This window comes from Trachypithecus francoisi, unplaced genomic scaffold (genome assembly GCF_009764315.1).
Source record: "Trachypithecus francoisi isolate TF-2019V2 unplaced genomic scaffold, Tfra_2.0 Lachesis_group3, whole genome shotgun sequence".
Lineage (NCBI taxonomy): Eukaryota > Metazoa > Chordata > Mammalia > Primates > Cercopithecidae > Trachypithecus > Trachypithecus francoisi.
The window spans coordinates 50,447,023-50,461,843 of NW_022681468.1; the positions used below are offsets into that span (position 1 = coordinate 50,447,023).

Genomic DNA, 14,821 nt, shown 5'->3' on the forward strand with positions numbered 1-14,821 from the left:
CATTTCCCCAGGTGTCTCAAATGTCTTTTACTAATGATTTTTTCCAACAAGGACCCACTAAGGTCCATACATTTGCATTTGATTATTATGTTTTAATCTGGAATAGCGCCTACTAACCCCAACCCCTGCCACTGCTTTATCAGAGAGGTCAGTTGTCCTGTAAGATATTCCACCTTTGTGATTTGTATGATTTTTTGTTTGTTTTCATTTAACTTCTGTATTTCTCATATTCCTGGTAACTGCAAGTCAGGTCTAAAGACCTCACTAAATTCCTGGAAAACATTTTTAGCAGGAATGCTGTGTACTTCATGCACTGTCACAACTGGGAGGCATAAGTATTTGGATCTTGAAGATTTAAAGACTTCTAATTGGATTTTTTCTTTTTCTTTTTCTTTCTTTTTTTTTGAGATAGAGTCTCGCTCTGTCACCCAGGCTGGAGTGCAGTGGCGCAATCTTGGCTCACTGCAAGCTCCACCTCCCAGGTTCACGCCATTCTCCTGCCTCAGTCTCCCAAGTAGCTGGGACTACAGGCACCCGCCACCATGCCTGGCTAATTTTTTGTATTTTTTAGTAGAGATGGTGTTTCACCGTGTTAGCCAGGATGGTCTCAATCTCCTGACCTCGTGATCCACCCGCCTCAGCCTCCCAAAGTGCTGGGATTACAGGTGTGAGCCACCGCGCCTGGCCCTAATTGGTTTTTAAAAGCACTGTTTCACTGGTTTTCTAGGATAAGCTTCTCTAGAGAAGTTTCTTTTTTAAAAATGCTTTATTAGTTTGAAGATTTAATGGGATTTTCCTTTCCCCTGAAATTCTTCCAGTTTGATTTCAAAAAGTAAAGGTCAGCATAGCATTACATTTCTGAATTTTCCCTCATATAAGCCAAATAAATAGTTGGTGAAACAGTGTTTTGTGACCCATGTGCACTCCCTTGGTTCTGGCAGTGTCTGGGCATTAGACCACTCTTTCTGATCTGCTCTCTTGGCTGACAGTTAGGTTTGGCCCTTTCCTCTCCTTCAACCCCTGTGTTTATAATGGATTTTACTTTTCTTTTAAAAAATCAGATTTGCTGTCTTTTGCTGTCATCACCTCTGGGCTTTGTCACCACATGGCTGACTTCAACCTACAGTAACCCCTGATGCATGTTTACTGAAGGGGACCTCTCCTCTTCAGTCCACACTTCTAGTAGGTTGAGTTCAGCCCAAGATTAAGGCGCTCTAGTCTGGAGTCAGAAGATGGGTCAAAATCTAGCTCTCCCACCAGCTGGTTGGCTCTTCTTCAGGAGTCAGCTGGTGTTTCCAAATGATAGTATCCATGTCTTCATCTGTAAAGTGGGGAAAATAACTGGTTTTGTTTGTTTGTTTGTTTGTTTTTTTAGACAGAGTTTCACTCTGTCACCCAGGCTGGAGTGCAGTGGCACGATCTTGGCTCACTGCAAGCTCTGCCTCCCAGGTTCACACCATTCCCCTGCCTCAGCCTCCTGAGTAGCTGGGACTACAGGCGCCTGCACTGCACCCAGCTAAATTTTTGTATTTTTAGTAGAGACAGGGTTTCACCATGTTAGCCAGGATGGTCTCAATCTCCTGACCTCGTGATCCACCCGCCTCAGCCTCCCAAAGTACTGGGATTACAGGCGTGAGCCTCCACACCCGGCCTATAACCGGTTTTGACTAATGCAAGCTGTGGTAGGGCTTGAAAGAAATCACAAATTAAATGTAAAATTTAATTTGAAAAATACTGTCCAAGCAGGAACTCACATCCAGTAACAAAATGGATGGAGACCAGAAATCCAGATGTTTATGCCCAGGAAAAGCAGAATTTTATCGAGCACTTCTCCCAGATTGTCAGGGTGCTGACTGAGGATGAGATGGGGCACCCAGAGACAGGAGATTCTATTACCTGGCTCAAAGAGATCCTGGAGTACACTGCCACTGGAGACAAGTACCACTAGGGTTTGACGATGCTACTAGCATTCCAGGAGCTGGCAGAGCCCAGGAAACAGGATGGTGATAGTCTCCAGCAGGTCCTGCCTGGGCTGTTTTGTGAACTGCTGCAAGCTTGCCCTTTTTTTTTTTTAGATGGAGCCTTGCTCTGTCACCCAGGATGGAGTGCAGTGGCACTATCTCAGCTCATTGCAACTTCCACCTCCTGGGTTCAAGTGATTCTTGTGCCTCAGCCTCCTGAGTAGCCAGGACTACAGGCGCATTCCACCATACCTAGCTAAGTTTTGTATTTTTGGTAGCAATGGTGTTTCGCCATGTTGGCCAGGCTGACCTCGAACTCCTGACCTCAGGTGATCCCCCCCGCCTTGGCCTCCCAAAGTGCTGGGATTACAGGTGTGAGCCACCGCGTCTTGTGCTGCAAGCTTTCTTCCTGGTGGCAGATGACATCATGGATTCATCCCTCACCTGCTGGGGGTGGATCTGCTTGTATCAGAAGCCAGCTGTAGGTTTGGATGCCATCAATGATGCTATGCTTCCGGAAGCATGTATCTATCACCTGTTGAAGCTCTGTTGCTGAGAGCAGCCCCATTACCTGAATCTGATAAAGCACTCCTTGCAGAGTTCCTGTTAGACAGAGATTAGGCAGACCCTGGACCTCATTACAGCCCCCCAGGGCAATGTGGATCTTGACTGATTCACCGAAAAGAGGTACAAATCTACTGTCAAGTATAAGACAGCTTTCTACTTCTTCTACCATCCTGAAGCTGCAGCCATGTCTATGGCAGTTGTCAGTGAGGGGAAGGAACAGGCCAGTGGAAGATCCTGCTGGAGTTGGGAGTTCTTTCAGATTCAGGATGATTACCTTGACCTTTTTGGGGACCCTCCTGTCACCACTGGCAGAATTTGTACTGACATCCAGGACAACAAATGACAACAAATGCAGCTGACTGGTGGTTTAGTGTCTGCAATGGGCCACTCCGGAACAGCACCAGATCCTGCAGAAGAATTACGGGGAGGAGGCACTATATGAGGAGCTGGATCTGCTGGCCATGTTCTTGCAGTATGTGGAAGATGGTTAAAACCACCTTATGGGTCTCATCGAGCAGTGTGTTGCACCACTGCCCCCAGCCACCTTCCTGGGGAAGCAACTGCAAGGCAGAGAGAGGAGGCTGTGGATAAATTACTGTGTAATCTTTTTTTTTTTTTTTTTTTTTTTTTTTTAAACAGAGTTTCACTCTCGTTGCCCAGGCTGGAGTGCAATGGCACGGTCTCAGCTCACTGCCATCTCTGCCTTCTGGGTTCAAGCGATTCTCCTGCCTCAGCCTCCCAAGTAGCTGGGATTACAGGTGCCCACCACTATGCCCGGCTAATTTTTGTATTTTTAGTAGAGATGGAGTTTCACCATGTTGGCCAGGCTGGTCTTGAATTCCTGACCTCAAATGATATGTCCACTTTGGCGTCCCAAAGTGCTGGGATTACAGGCGTGAGCCACTGCGCCTGGCCTACTGTGTAATCTTACAAAAAAAGAAAAAAAGATAAAATGCTCTAAAACAGAAGGGAATCTGGTTTCTGTTCCACGCATAGACACACACAGGCTTTTTTCCTTTTGCTGTTTCCCGCTTCTGTATCTTATATGGTACTTCTCTTCCTTTCTCTTTCTAGGAAACTCCCTCCACCTTTCCTCCTACTCAACCTTTAGGCCTGGGTAAAATTTTAATCTTCAATACAATCATATTGTTTTCTCTCAGCCCACAAGTTTTCCTTTATGTGAACTATCAGTTTTACAATTTAACCTGTAGTCATTCTCCAAATATTTTTACACCTAGGCCTCTTATTTCTGCAGATCTCAAGTTGCTTGAAGTCATGGTTTCATAGATTTATTTTCAGCTCAGAACTATGAAAACTTTATTGTATTACCCTGGACATTGATTTCTAATGAGTTGACTGTAGGATGCAACTGGTTTCTTAAGTGGGGTATATTTTTCTAGGATGTGGATACAACTTTCTGATGTGAGGTCCTCACAAATTTTTAAAATTTGCTCCAGCAAAAAGTAAAGGTGAGTCCTCTACCTGCTTCCTTCCTGCCTCACCTTCTTTAGGTGGAGTTGGCTCCAGTTTCCTTCTCATCTCTGCCTCCACCCTACCCCTGCCCCAGGCCTCATAGTGTTCCACAGGAATGACGTGGTGACTATAGGGAGGGTTATAGTGAGGAATTGCCCACTCTTTGGCCTTGCCAAACAGCAAATTTGGGCTAGCAGTGGGTCTGTTTTCTTTCTTTTCTTTTCTTTTTAGTCGGAGTCTCAATCTGTCACCCAGGCTAGAGTGCAGTGGCGCAATCTTGGCTCGTTGCAAACTCCGCCTCTTGGGTTCAAGCGATTCACCTGCCTCAGCCTACCAAGTAACTGGGATTACAGGCGCGGGTGCGCCACCGCGCCCGGCTAATTTTTGGATTTTTAGTAGAGATGGGGTTTCACCATGTTGGCCAGGCTGGTCTCGAATTGCTGACCTCATGATCCACCTGCCTTGGCCTCCCAAAGTGCTGGGATTACAGGTGTGAGCCACCGCGCCCAGCCAGCAGTGGGTCTGTTTGCAACCCTCATGTACCCTCAGCTTTCAAGCCTGTGTGCTCCCACCCCAGCCAGTCATCAGAATCACTTAGATTTTAAAAAGGCTTATCCTGGGTCCATCCCTACGTAGTAAATCAGATTTTTCCTGGGTGGCTTGGGACGCTGTATTTTCCAAAGCTCCTTATGATTGGCTGTATTTGGGAACCCCTGTTCTGAAGGATGATCCTTTATCTCTTCATCTGTCACTAATGATAGTGGCTTGCACACTCTGATGGTACTTACTTGGATGGGATTACAGATGGTTCCATAACATCCATCTGTATGAAATCTCGTGGTACAAATGAATGTAGGATGATAAGGGATGAGCCTATTAGAGGCTTTTGAAGCAAATGGATAGTTTAATCAGATTGGTGTGTTTTTTTCTTTAGAACTGCTGTGAACCAGACCTTGTTATCACCATCTGTTTTGTAAATTCCATTTTCAGTTTAACAGCTGGATTGTGAAAGATATACAAAATTATCCAGTTAAAAAACTAAATTTGGCAAGTGTGTGTGGTGTTTTTAAAAATGACTCCTTGAATACACTGTTTTGATTCCTTAGACAGTTTCTAAGGCTCTAATTTTGGTCTACCAGAAATATTCAGAGTAGTAAACTGAGACCAGAAAGGCAAGTTATTTGGCTTGGATAACTTTGAGAGTTAATAATGTACATGATTGGCAGCTTTCAGTTTTATCCAGGAATAAATCTAAACAGTTTAAAACAGGTACTTTCCCCTTACCTCAGTACAGAGAGGCCCTGGCCACTGCCATGCACATCTCAGACGCTGAGCAGTGGGGCAGAAGGGTAACTTGTAATTTGGCATCAATGTCCAACACCCTTGAGCTATGCAAATCAGGAACCTGGGAGTCATGTTAAGCATCCTCTTAACTGAGGACACGGAAGCCCAGGTCACACAATCTGTGCAAAGCTTGCACTAGAACCTGGGTCTCTGGACTCTTATTCATTCCTTCTATTTACCATTCTACCTCTTGAACCACCGTGCCTGCGGTTCCCCTAAGAGCCAGTAAAGTAATTGCATCTGGGTGGACAGATTATATGTGCTTTCACTTTCTCATTTCATTATTTCTACATCTTACCAATAAACTTCCATGTATATTACCGTTGTAATGAGGAGCAAAATGTTAGTAAAGATAACTTTATATGTGAAAACTTGAACTCTTACCAAGAAACGTAGTGTTCGTGACAAGGCTGCCTGAGAGGATGAGAATAGCTCATCAGCACTGGGTTGGCTGAAGGAAACATGCATGTCAGTACTATTTTGAGGGCAGCTGAGAACATCTATTTCAATAGCTTTGGCTATATTTTAATAGCTAAGAGCAACATATGAATTTGTCTCTGCCAAAGATGAAGGGAGTGAAAATTTCCAAAATAACCAAACTTTTACTTTCTTTGCAATACATTAGGTCTTTCCTGCTGACAAACCTACAGTTTATGAAATGAGTTTGTGGAGCGTATCAAAGCTGTGCGGCAGCTCTGCGCACTCCAGCAGATGGTGTGACTGGTTGTCTGTAGTCGTCTTAGTTTCCGCCATTGTGTCAGTCTGTGGAGTGTTTGGGTTCATGCTTATTTTGGCCAAGTTTTCCAAATTCTGTCTTGGTAAGTGCAAAAAGCTGTGAGTGTCGGAAGCTCTAACAAGAGGTGTACTCATGATGAAAGTGAAAGCAGAGAGAGCGATTTTTTTTTTTTTCTCTTTGAATTTGTTTTAACATTGCTCTTACTTGTAGAACAACTTTTTCAAACAGGTGGTAGAAAGCAAAACATCTTAATGCCATCTTCAGGGCAGAAGACTTTGTTTGAGTTGCAGGATGTGATTTAGGGAGGGTTTTGAAGGAGTTTGCAGCACTGTATGAAGCTGGCTGGGTCTTTCTGCGTTTTCCTCCTCGCCCTCCTCCTTTAGCCCCTCCATGCAAAGGTAACCTGTTTTTTGATGTTTCTTTTTATTTTTATAGAAAAAAACAAAATGCTAACGTGTATGAAGACCTTAATTTAAAAAAATATATTTATTGGCCCGGGCACGATGGCTCACACCTGTAATCCCAACACTTTGAGAGGCTGAGGCGGGTGGATCACCTGAGGTCGGGAGTTCAAGACCAGCCTGACCAATATGGAGAAACCCTGTCTCTACTAAAAATACAAAAATTAGCCAGGCGTGGTGGCACATACCTGTAATCCCAGCTACTCGGGAGGCTGAGGCAGGGGAATCTGTTGAACCTGGGAGGTGGAGATTGTGGTGAGCTGAGATTGTAGCATTGTACTCCATATATATGTAATATATATATATATTATTAATGTCTCAAATATACAAGACTGTATGAAGAACAAGTTTAATCAAAATGCATTGGGTTTTAACAAATCTTAATATTTTGCTATAATTGCTTTTAAAAAATACAGATATAGTTTAAGCTTCTAGTTATCACTTCCTGATCCAGTTATCATCTCACTACAGAGGTAACCACTATCCTGAATTTGGTCCCTTACTTTCTTTTTTTTTTTTTTGAGATGGAGCCTTGCTCTGTCGCCCAGGCTGGAGTGCAGTGGCGTGATCTTGGCTCACTGCAACCTCCACCTCCTGGGTTCAAGTGATTCTTCTGTCTCAGCCTCCTGAATAGCTGAGATTGCTTTCATGTCTTTTTTTTTTTTTTTTTTGAGACAGAGCCTCACTCTGTCACCCAGGCTGGAGTGCTGTGGCGTAATCTTGGCTCACTGCAACCTCTGCCTCCCAGGTTCAAGCAATTCTCCCGCCTCAGCCTCCCGAGTACCTGGGATTACAGGTACGTGCCACCATGCCCTGCTAATTTTTGTAGTTTTAGTAGAGATGGGGTTGCACCATGTTGGCCGGGCTGGTCTTGTACTCCCGCCCTCCTCGACCTCCCAGAGTGCTAGGATTACAGGCGTGAGCCACTGATACCGGCCTCATGTCTATTTTTATACTTTAATTTTCTGTGTATGTTTACAAACAACATGTAACATTGTTTCTACTTAATTTAAATGGCTCATACTCTACATATTCTTCTGCTATATGCTTTTTACACTGAATATCCGTTCAAGGATTTATAAATACAGCCCATATTTACTCACTTTCATTGCTAGGTCATATTTTATTGTGAGTTTAGCCAAACTGTATAATTGTTCTTCTGATTCACACTTCTCTATTTTTGCTATTACCAACAAGACTGCAGTGACTTTTTTTTTTTTTTTTTTTTTTTTTTGAGACAGGGACTTGCTCTGTTGCCCAGGCTGGAGTGCAGTGGTATGATCTGAAGTCACTGCAAGCTTCGCCTCCCGGTTCAAGTGATTCTCATGCCTCAGCCTTCCAAGTAGCTGGGACTACGGGTGTGTGCTACCACATCCGGCTAATTTTTGTATTTTTAGAAGAGATGGGTTTTCACTGTGTTGGCCATGCTGGTTTCGAACTCCTGGCTTCAACTGATCCACCTGCGTTGGCCTCCCAAAGTGCTGGGATTACAGGTATGAACCACTGTGCCCAGCTGAAAATTCTGTGGTCCCTTGGCTGCATGAATTTCTTTGGAGTCCCTTCATGTAAAAATGTATTTTAAGGAAGTGAATTGGTCCAGTGTGGTGGCTCACACCTGTAATTCCAGGACTTTGGGAGGCTGAGGTAGGAGGAGTTTGAGCCCAGGAGTTCAAGATTAGCTTGTACAACACAATGAGACTCTGTCTCTACAAAAAAAAAAATTCACCTGGATGTGGTAGCACACCTGTAGTCCCAGCTACTGGGGAGGCCAAGGTGGGAGGATTGCTTGAGTCTGGGAGATGGAGTCTGCAATGAGCAGTGATTGCACTGCTGCACTCCAGCCTGGGTGACAGAACGAGACCTTGTCTCAAAAAGAAAAAGAGTGAATCATAGGGTAAAGAGAGACGTATTAATTGGATAAACACGGAAGATCTATGTTTAACTCCAGCTTTGTGCATGGCGTTACAGGGAACTGTGTAGAAGCTCCAAAGCCTTCAGATATAATGCTTAACTCAGAAACTTATAGCCCAGTGTGTTTGGGGGACATGGGCACAAATAACCATGGTACTACGAGGCATGATGAAATAAGCGCTGTATGCTGGTGGAGGCAGCTCTGATGTTAGATGGAACTATGAGGGTCTGGACCATTCTTCACCAAGTCAAGATAGGCTTATCTTTGTTAGCACCTTGAGTTGATTTAATTCCAGCCAAAAGCAAAGAGGTGTGATGCCCTAGGCACGTCTGTCTCTCTTCTCTTAATTTTAAAACCAGTAATCTGACTGCATTCGCTCTTTCCTATCCTTTAGGATGGATGCACACTCAAATGTTCCAAGTCCTCTTCCACTGTCTTAACACTGTCCTTCCAGGAGGGTGCCTTGGGTGTGCAGCTTCCTCAGAGAGCTAGAGTTGCTGGTGCTGATCACCAGATACCCCCGACAGCACTAATTCCTATACTGTGGGTTCAAAGGGAACTCCATTGGACAGAAATTTCCTTTTGAGGAAATCTTTCCCAGGAGTTTCTTCTTACCTTTCCCTCACTTTCTCCCCAGCAGAAACAGATCTGTTTGTCTTTAAATATATATCTATATATTTGAGTAGGAGCATTTTGAAGAGATGAAGTTTCTATGTAGCAGCACAAAACATGGAATAGTTTAAACCAGGGACACTCTGGTTCTCAGACCAGGAGCATGAGGATCTTGTTAGAAATGCAAATTCTCAGGTCTACTCAGACCACCTGAAACAGAAGCCATAGGGGTGGGGCCTAGAGATTTGTGTCTTAACAGGCCCACTGGAGGAGTCTGGGAACCCCTGTTTCGAGGGATGCTTAAATAAGCACTTGGGGGCCAGGCATGGTGGCTCATGCCTATAATCCCAACACTTTGGGAGAACAAGACAGGCAGATCCCTTGAGCTCAGGAATTTGAGACCAGCCTGGGCAACATGATGAAACCCCATCTCTACAAAAAATACAAAAATTAGCCAGGCATGGTGGCTTGCGCCTGTAATCCCAGCTACTCAGGAGGCTGAGGTGGGAGGATCACCTGAGCCTAGGAGGTGGAGGTTGCAGTGAGCTGAGATTGTGCCACTGCATTCCAGCCTGGGCAACAGAGGGAGACCCCGTCTCAAAAAAAAAAAAAAAAAAAAAAAAAACAGTTGGGTTGTATTGTGGGCCTGTCTTACTATACTTTCAGAAAAGGGTCTGGCAGACTAAATACTTGAGGGAGGTTACCCAGCAGTGTTATTTGTTGACACTGCTTAATAATGAATGACATGAGAGAGGTATACCCGAAAACTGACATTATGTGGTATTGTTGTGGGCAGACCTTTAATTTGTGGAGACTGCTTTGGTTTTGTTTGTGGTTATGACCAACAGTAGGAAACAGAATGCCATAAATCCCCGTTTCCAGGGTTACCTTCTTGCTGCTGATAACAGGCAGGAAATTAAAACAATATGTGATAGTGTTCTGTTCTTATTATCTACAGATGGTAGCTTTTAGATGTGTTGGTGCAAAACATAAGTAAATATAGCAGGGAAACTTTATTATTGAAGAAAAATGACTTGGCTAGGTCAAGGTTATAGTCTGAGTTCATTTTAATAAAATGGGGTATAGGCAACATATTAGTGTTCCATTATCACATCAAGCATTTAGCTGTATGAGGATCACTAGATGTTTTTTCTCTTTGATTTAATTTTATTTGAGTATGTAAAACATTTACATGATTCCAAGGTCAAAACTATATAACAAATTATATTCAAAGATGCTTCCCTTTTATCCATATCCCTTCTGTCCTTTTCTCTTACTACTTTACAGGTAATCATTTTTACTAGCTTTTAAATTTATCCTTCCAGTGTTTCTTTTTGCAGATAAGCATATACATGTATGTATAGGTTCATAACTTCTCTTTCCAGTTTCATTACACAAAAGGTTACATACTATGGTACAATTTTTAAAATTATTATTACTATTATGCTTTTTAGAGACAGGGTCTTCTGTCACCCAGGCTGGAATGCAATGGTATAATCATAGCCCACTGCAGCCTCAAACTCCTGTCCTGGCTTCAAGGGATCCTCCTGCTTCAGCCACCTGAATAGCTAGGACTGTAGGCACACACCACCGTGCAGTACTTTAATTTTTTTTTTTTTTGTAAAAATGGAGTCTGGCTAGGTTGGGCAGTCTGGTCTTGAACTCTTGGCCTCTAGCAATCTTCTCACCTTGGCCTCCCAAAGTGCCAGGATTACAGATGTGAGCCACCGCACCCAGCCTAAAAATTATGTTTGAAGTTAGCTTTATTAAGGTGTCACTTACCTTCTGTAAAATTTACCTACTTTACATGTACAATGTGAATTTTAACAAACATATACAGTTATATAGCTACCCATACAGTGAAGATAGGAACTGTTTCCATCACCCAAAAAAGTTTCTTTCTTTCCTTTTGCAGTGAAATCCTCTCTCCAACCTCTCCGGCCCTGGTAAACCACCTGCCTGCCTTCTATCACTATAGTTTGCCTTTCCTAGAACATAGTCTATTCTGTATATGGATGTCTTTCACATTGTAGTGTACTTTGGAGACTCAAACCATGTTACTACATGTATTAGTAATTCATTCTATCTTCTTGCTAAGTGTACTCCGTTGTTTATACATTCCAGTTGAGGGACATTGTCCTTTTGCTTTTCAGAAAACTTTTTATTGGTCCAGGCACAGTGGCTCACGCCTGTAATCCCAGCACTTTGGGAGGCCAAGACGGCTGGATCACCTGAGATCGGGAGTTCCAGACCAGCCTGACCAACGTGGAGAAACCTCGTCTCTACTGAAAATACAAAATTAGCCGGGAGTGGTGGCACATGCCTGTAATCCCAGCTACTCAGGAGGCTGAGGCAGAAGAATTACTTGAACCCAGGAGGCAGAGGTTGCAGTGAGCTGAGATTGCGCCACTGCACTCCAGCTTGGGCAACAAGAGCAAAACTCCGTTTCAAAAAAATAAAAAAAAAAAAAGAAAACTTTTTATTTTGGAACAATTTTAGACTGACTTACAGAATAATTACAAAGATAGTAGAGAGAGTTTTCATATACGCTTTCCCCAGTTTCTCCTAATGTTTAACATCTCACATGGCCATAGTACAATTATCAACATTTAAGAAATTAATATTGGCCGGGCATGGTGGCTCACACCTGTAGTCTCAGCCCTTTTGGGAGGCCAAGGCTGGCAGATCACGAGGTCAGGAGTGTGAGACCAGCCTGGCCTTTAGTGAAACCCTGTCTCTACTAAAAATACAAAAAAATTAGCTGGGTGTGGTGGCACATGCGTGTAGTCCCAGCTACTCGGGAGGCTGAGGCAGGAGAATTGCCTGAACCCGGGAGGTGGAGGTTGCAGTTAGCCGAGACCACGCCATTGCACTCCAGCCTGGGTGACAGAGTGAGACTCCATCTCAGAAAAAACAAAAAAAAAAAAAAAGAAATTAATATTGGAGCCAGGCAGTGGTGCATGCCTGTAGTCCCAGCTACTTGGGAGGCCAAGGTGGGAGGATGGCTTGAGCCACAGAGTTTAAGACTAGCGTTGCAACATAGCAAGACTTTGTAAAGATCTCTAAAATAATAATATTATTTTAGATATATATAATAATAAGATATAATGATAAAGATCTCTAAAATAATAATAATAATAAGGCTGGATACGGTGGCTCACACCTGTAATCCCAGCACTTTGGGAGGCCAAGACGGGCGGATCATGAGGTCAGGAGATCGAGACCATCCTGGCTGGCACGGTGAAATCCCATGTCTACTAAAAATACAAAAAACTAGCTGGGCGTGGTGGCAGGCACCTGTAGTCCCAGCTATTCGGGAGGCTGAGGCAGGAGAATGGCATGAACCCGGGAGGCAGAGCTTGCAGTGAGCCGAGATCGTGCCACTGCACTCCAGCCTGGGCAACAGAGTGAGACTCTGTCTCAAAATAATAATGATAATAATAATACACTTTATTTTAAAAAGTAATATTGGTACAATACTATTATTTAAACTATAGACTTTATTCAGATTTTCATTGTCATTTCTCTGGTCTCCTGCAATCTGACAATTCCTTAGTCTTTCTGTGTTTTTCATGACTTTGATGCCTTAATTTTTTTTTTTTAATTTTTAAACGTTTAAAAAATAGAGACAGGATCTTTCCCTGTCACTGTGGTTGGAGTGGAGTAGTGCAATCATAGCTCATTGCAGCCTTGAACTCCTGGGCTTAAGTGATCTTCCTGCCTTAGCCTCCTGAATAGCTGCAACTACAGGAGTGTGCTGCCATGCCTGGCTAATTTTCTTCTTATTTTTTGTAGAGATGGGATATTGCAGTGTTACCCAGGCTGGTCTCAGAATCCTAGGCTCAAGTGATCCTCCTGCCTTGCCCTACCAAAGTGCTGGGATTACAGGTGTAAGCCACTGTGCCTGGCCTGATGCTTTCTAAGGGTACTTGTTTAGGTATTTTGTATCCCTCAATTTGTCTGATGATTAGGCTGCGGTTACGGATTTTTGGGAAGAATACCGCAGAGGTGATGTGCTCTTCTCATGGTGTCCTATCAGGAGCTACCTGATGTCAGTATGTCCTGTTACTGGCAAAGTTAACCTTGATCACTTGGTTAAGGTAGCCTCTGCCAGGTTTCTCCACTAAGTTACTATTTTTCCTTTTCTGTACTCTGTTAAGGCAAATGATTGCTTTTTAAATTTTGATGTACCTCCATGTGTATGAGAGATACATAGCTTTGCAACTCCCTCAATCCTAATTGTAATAATAATAGTAATAACAATAACTAGCACTTGGTCCGCCTGCGTAGTTCTAAACACATGTGCCCATTTAATCCTCATGACACCCTGTGAAGTAGGCACTTTATGCTCATTTTATAGCCGAGAAGATTGAGGTAAGCGATGGAGTCAGATCTTTTTTTTTTTTTGAGATGGAGTCTTGCTCTCCCTTGCCTAGGCTCACTGCAGCCTCCGCATCCTGGGTTCAAGCAATTCTCCTGTCTCAGCCCCCTGAGTAGCTGGGACTACAGGCATGCACCACCACGCCCAGCTTATTTTTGTATTTTCTGTAGAGACAGGGTTTCACCATGTTGGCCAGGCTGGTCTCAAACACCTGACCTCAGGTGATCCACCTGCCTCTGCCTCCCAAAGTGCTGGGATTACAGGCATGAGCCACCGTGCCCAGCCTGGAGCCAAATCTTCACTTCGCCTGAGTTGAGGGGCTGACTTTAACATGGGCCATATGGTTGTCGTCAGAGCTTAAGATGGGGACGCTCTCATTCTTTGCCAGAGAAAACAAATGCTTCCTATATTTAATGATTCTCTCTTGTTTTTACTTTAAGACATTTTTTTTTGGCTTGTTTTTCCTTCCAGGAATATTCTTGTGTGACTAAAGATTTTAGTAAGCTATATGGCAGTAATACCATATTAAAATCTTGGGGAGAAATCCAAGAAACTTTTGGAAACATTAAGGATCTATTTTTGGTCTTCTTTTCAGAAATATGACTGAAGATGGGGCAGAATATTCAGAATAGAAAAGTGCTGTGGTAGAAGAAACACTCAGTGAGTGACACTGAGCCTTTTTCTCCTGGGATGTATCAGCCACTTCTACCAGGGGTGTCTGTGTTTGTCTGTGTGTGTCTAACCCTGCCATATTCGCCTTTCTTTCTTTTTTTTTTTTGAGACGGAGTCTGGCTCTGTCTCCCAGGCTGGAGTGCAGTGGCGCAATCTTGGCTCACTGCAAGCTCCGCCTCCCGGGTTCACACCATTCTCCTGCCTCAGCCTCTTGAGTAGCTGGGACTACAGGCGCCCGCCACCACGCCCGGGTATTTTTTTTGTATTTTTAGTAGAGACGGGTTTCACTGTGTTAGCCAGGATGGTCTTGATCTCCTGACCTCATGATCCACCCACCTCGGCCTCCCAAAGTGCTGGGATAACAGGTGTGAGCCACCGCGCCCAGCCCCATGTTCACCTTTCTTGACCACACTAATGACTTTTCTACGACACAGTCAAATGTATCTCTGAATAGCTTGACTCAGGGTGATAACTGTGGTTTACATGATGACCTGGTCTCTGTGAGCCCCCTATTCTAGTAGCAGTGGAGCCACTGAAGGTCAGGCAGTGTGGGTGGACATTTGTCCATCTTCCTGTGCCACCTGCCCTTCCGAGGGGAAAGAGCTGTAGGGGCAAAGCTCTAATACATCCCTTCCCTTCTCTTTCTAATTCTATGTATATTGCATATCCCCCAAATCCTTGAAATTACACAGTTAGGTGTCT

General features: G+C 43.8%; 1 protein-coding gene and 1 pseudogene across 2 annotated transcripts in view; both read left to right on the top strand.

Annotated features, from left to right (window-relative positions):
• GCH1 (GTP cyclohydrolase 1) overlaps positions 1-14,821 on the top strand; it is a 51,968-nt gene that overhangs the window by 15,133 nt on the left and 22,014 nt on the right. The window lies entirely within an intron of this gene.
• Positions 1,593-14,050, top strand: LOC117069527 (annotated as a pseudogene).